At 36.6% G+C, this 5,677-nt stretch overlaps 1 pseudogene; it reads right to left on the bottom strand.

Annotated features, from left to right (window-relative positions):
• Window positions 1–1,030: 1,030 nt before the first annotated feature.
• Window positions 1,031–5,677, bottom strand: LOC143590276 (uncharacterized; annotated as a pseudogene).

Genomic DNA, 5,677 nt, shown 5'->3' with positions numbered 1-5,677 from the left:
TAAAGTATGGTTAAACAGTCGCTTTAAAGTTGATTTGAATTTAAATATATCTGGGTCAGGGTTGAAATTGACACGGATAAAAATATGGGTTACGTTGGGGTTCACAATTCAACCTTCCAGCCACATGCCCACAACTCGACACGATTGACACCTTAGACATGACATTTGGTTTGTGTTTAGATATCTTGTAATTCTCATTAGACGTCAAGGAAAGAAAGACGTCTTAAAAAGTTTCTTGTTTCTTAATTGTGTTGTCAATTCAAACCAAACTTAATTTGTATTTTCTTTTCTTTCTCCCATCGTATGGCAATTGTATGAATGTGTAGTCATAGTTGATGATGTTTGACGTCGTTAAGGATCTACGAATTCGGTTGAAGAATGAGCCACGCAAAAACAAACAATAAGAAGAACGAATTACTAATCTTAAAAAGGTATACTTCACACTTCATCTATACTCTAACAAAAAAAAGTTACATGTTTTGTCCCTTGTCACTCTTATATTAATCCTCGCAATTTTTCAAAAGTTTATTTATATTTGTTTTGTTTATGATTTTGCGTTTCATAAATTACTTTATTGAGATGAATTTATTTTGTGTACATCCCTTGTGTATCTATCTGCATGATAAACTAGAGGTGCACAAAGCCACAAACTGGGTAATGTTTAGGAACCGGTTATGGGTATAGTTGGTATTTGACCGGGTATTCTGGGTTTTTTTCGGATTTATGGTCGGGTTTTGACCGGGTAAAGGCGGAACCGGTTGCGACGGGCCACGTCGGGCTTCTTTTCGAGTACAGGTTTAGGGAGAAACCCACTACCAAGTCACATCCGCGGGCCGGGCACGGATAGGAACCAATTACTAGTCAGGTCCGAACCGGAAATCTGAACCTTTATAATACACCACCGTAAGGCGTGGACCGTTTAAACAACTTAACAAAAGTACAAAACCCAAACATATAATAGATGAAATTTAAACATAACAAACCCTAAAACCCTGGCCCATTAAACAACATATTTGGGCTTTATTATTATTATTATTATTATTATTATTATTATTATCACACAAATTAAACAACAAAACCTACTTAACAAGGCCCAAACCAATGATCCCCCATGAAGTATTAGGCCAAGGCCTCTCTTTAGCTTTACTCAACAAGACTCTAGACCAAGCAACCCACCCTTCCCATGACACCCTTTTGTCCCAAGCACACCCCCACTTCAACAACAGACTCAAACCCTTTTCGGCCTCGGTTTGAGCCTCCTCGAACCGCCCTCGACTTGCATAAAACTGGCTCAACAACACATGTGGTTCACCCACAAATGGGTTCATCTCAACAGACTTGACCAACAACTCTTCACCTTTCTCTTTGTTTTTTTGGTCATAAACAGCCTCCCAATACAAGTCTCTAGCCATGATCTGCTCACTTGGGTCAATTATCTTGGTGCACCGGTCGAAAACAGGCGGTATCACAAGCTCTAGCTCTTTAATCCTGTTTTCATGGTGATCGCATGATCGTTGTTCTTGCTTCAAGATCTCTTCTTCTCGCACCAACAAAGTGTAAATACCCATCATTTTCGATATCAAGTTCATCCATAGTCCTGGCTTCCCATTCCCGGGCCATAACACGTCAAAGTTGTTCCCGGTGAAGTCAAGCCGACCATCGGTATTACCTATTAAGTAAAGAGCATAAATCAAGAAGTGTTAGGCTAAACGTACACCCCCTCCATTACCTGTCATACCCCCTTCCCTGAACTTTGACTTACTTCAACAATTTTATTTGACATATTACTACTCTCTAAAATTTTTTTAATTGTATGGTCTCTCCTAAAAGTTTTATTTTTTTTTCTTATTTCTATAATCTTTTTTTTTTGTCTCTCTTTTTATGTTTATATCCTTGATCATAATAATATTTATTGTTATCATGTTGATGCATTATTATATTTAAACTATATTTGTATATGTGTGTGTGAGAGAGACTAATACTAATATTGATATTGATATTCTTAAAAATAAAAAAATATATATTAATAACATTAACATGAATAAAAATAATTAATAATAACAAAATAGTTTTTAATTTGATATATTAGTGAAGACTTTTAAGTTAAACAAAATATTGAAAGGACTAATATGTATGTAAATAATGTTAAAGGTAAATGGTAATTGATTTGGTAAGTTCAGTGGGATTTACATTTAGTAAAAATCATATGAAAGGGGGTTACGTTTAGCAACACCTATCAAGAAAAGGTTATATTCGAACCATTTGAATATTTAGTCATCACAACTATGGAATGTATTTATCTGCATCTCACAATTATTGTGATTGTGCAATTGTGTTCCTTAGATTAAGATCATGGTAGGCGTGTAAAAGAATCCGAAATATCCGTAAATCCAAATTCAATTTATTCAAAAATTCATATATCCATCCAGCTTTGAACACCCTAGAGAATGTATTATACTGCACTAATTTTTTTAAATCAATATGTCAATGTTACTCGTATATTTATTTTAATTTCCTTCTTAAATCAACTTCCCCATGAAGTTGGCATGCTTATGTTTGTGAATATGTATGGTATATATGACTGCATGCATATATATATATATATAGGGGATGAATCTTGCGAGAAGTGATATTACAGCGAGAAATGCGAGAAGTGAAGGTATAACTCCATTAATCCCTAATTTCACTCTCTTTTATATGATGTTACATACATATATGTAGGTTGATTGTATTTATGTCTTAATTACACATTCAAACCTACCTACAAACATATAAATGTACCGAGCCACGTTCAAACCTATGTACCTACACACATACAAAAATACATACGCATATACAAACATACGTACACATACACAAACATACGTACCTACACACATACATATGCACCTACACATAAGAAATGGAGTGAAATTAGTGATTAATGGAGTTACACATTCACTTCTCGCACTTCTCACTGTAAAAAAACTTCTGAAATGATCCAATACCTATATATACATATATATATATATATATATATGGGAGTGATATTTTGAGAACTTTGATGAGTTGTAAAAACTTAGATGATGAACTTTGTTACGTTGAGTTTCTTTCGAGTTCTTAAAACTCAAAGTGGTTCTCAAAAGAAATTAAACACACACACACACACACATATATATATATATATATGTATCTATAAAAGGTTTGGATCAAATACAAATGAAATTAACGTGCTAATTATGAGATCAAGTATAGTAATTATGTAATTACATGATATTATGTAATTACTCTATGATGTAATTACATAATTACTCTACTTGTATATATAATTACTCTACTTGATTTTCACAATTAGCAAGTTAATTTCATTTGTACGTTAACTTTTTCCTATATTCCTATTTAAGTTAGTGTTACATACGTGACACCCTAGAAGCGCGTGAAATTTGGTTTGTATTTAGATATCTCATATTTCTGATTAGACGTCAAGGAAAGAAAAACGTCTCAAAAAATCTTTCTTGTTTCTTCGGTTGTGTTGTCAAGTCATACCAAACTTAATTTGCGTTTTCTTTTCTTTCTCCCCTCGTATGGCAATTGTATGAATGTGCAGTCATAGGTGATGTTTGACGTCGTTAAGGATCCACGAATTCGGTTAAAGAATGAGCCACGTAAAAACAAACAACTTATGATAAGAAGAACGAATTACTAATCTTAAAGGTATACTTAATACTTCTTCTATAGACTCTAACAAAAGTTACATGTTTTGTCACTTGTCACTCTTACATTATCGTCACAATTTTTTAAAAGTTTATTTATATTTGTTTTGTTCATGATTTTGTTTTTCATAAATTACTTATTGAGATAAATTTATTTTATATACATCCCTTGCGTATCCATCTGCATAATAAACAATAGGTGTACAAACCAGGTATTTTTAGAACTGGTTTCGGGTATAGTCGAAGTATTTGACCAGGTTTTCTGTATTTTTGGGTTCTGGGTCGAGTCGGCTTTTGACCGAGTAAAGTTGGAACCGGTTCCGGTGGGCCCAACTCAGGTCCGGTTCCGGACTTCCGGGTAGATGTCTAGGGAGAAACCCAATACCGAGCCATACCTGCGGGTCGGGCGTGAGTAGAAACCGTTTCCGGGTCAGGTCTGGAACAAGATATTTTGTGTACCTCTATAATACATCACCGCAAAGCGTGAGCCATTTAAACAACAAATTCGGCCTTTACCATTATTTTAACACAAATAGAACAAGATCTACTTAACAAACCCCAAACATATAATAGATGAAATTTAAACATAACAAAACCTAAAAACCTGACCCATTAAACAACATAATTGGGCTTTTTTATTATTATTATTATTGTTATTATTATTATTATTATCACACAAATTAAACAACAAAACCTACTTAACAAGGCCCAAACCAATAATCCCCCGTATTAGGCCAAGACCTCTCTTTAGCTTTACTCAACAACACTCTACACCAAGCAACCCACCCTTCCCATGACACTCTTTTATCCCAAGCACACCCCCACTCGAACAACAGACCCAAACCCGTTTTGGCCTCGGTTCGAGCCTCCTCAAACCGCCCTCGGCTCGCATAAAACTGGCTCAACAACACATGTGGTTCACCCACAAAAGGGTTCATCTCAACACACACAACCAACAACTCTTCACCCTTATCTTTATTCACCTTTTGGTCATAAACAGCCTCCCAATACAAGTCTCTAGCCATGATCTGATCACTCGGGTCAAGAATGTTGACACACCCGTTGAAAACCCGTGGGACCACTAGCTCCAACTCTTCAAACCCGCGGTTAGATAGCTGTTCTCGACTCAAAATCTCTTCGTCCCGAACCAATAAAGTATAAATAGCCGCCATTTTCGATACCAAATTCATCCACAACCCGGGCTTCCCATTCCCAGGCCATAACACGTCGTAGTTCGTGTTTTCTATGAACTCAAGCCGCCCGTCCACGTTCCCATGCAACTCGTCTTGATAACCATAATATTGGTCACCAAAGTCAGCCATTGTCATGAGGACAAAAATAGCTAGTACTCGTCTTGGTATAACTATCGGTTCGTCGGTTCTAATGTGTTTAACCTCAACACCATTCACCGGAACACCTTCATGAAGCTTATGCCTCCATGTTTCATCTTTTGAACACTCTTTTGAAGCTTGAAGGTGTTCCCTAAGCTCGGAATCAGTGTAACGAAACACAAGATCATCGTGAATAAGCGTGTGACGAGGTACAACGCAAAACAAGTGGATTAACTCTTCGGCTACGTGTCCAACATGTTGTCGAACGGTTTCTCGGTCTTTCATTGGGTCAAAGATCGCAAGGCCGTGGTAGGAGTTGGAGTAAACCGAATGGAAGAGACCGAAGAGACATAGAGAGTCGGGTGCCTTCCATAGCTTTAAAATGCGGTAGACGTGGTATAAATGGTCTGAAAATGTGCCCAGCCGGTGCCAGCATTAGCCAGCACTGGCTGAGCGGATGATGGACAAGAGGGTTGGGAGGTTTTTGTCGATTGACTCGACGTCGTCGCGGAGGAATGGGCGGGATGATTCAATGAGGTCTTGTAGGTTTTTGTTGGTATGAGAATTAGATGAAGTTGGCATGTTTGTGTTTGTGATAAGAATGGAATAAGATGTGCATGTATTTATAGATATATAAGTTAAGTGTTACATACG

Source organism: Bidens hawaiensis, unplaced genomic scaffold, assembly GCF_021521415.1.
Source record: "Bidens hawaiensis isolate Kalapana, Puna unplaced genomic scaffold, B.hawaiensis_p1.1 tig00038378_1, whole genome shotgun sequence".
Taxonomy (NCBI): domain Eukaryota; kingdom Viridiplantae; phylum Streptophyta; class Magnoliopsida; order Asterales; family Asteraceae; genus Bidens; species Bidens hawaiensis.
The sequence above is the reverse complement of the archived record's forward strand: the minus strand, read 5'-3'. Positions and strand labels throughout refer to the sequence as shown.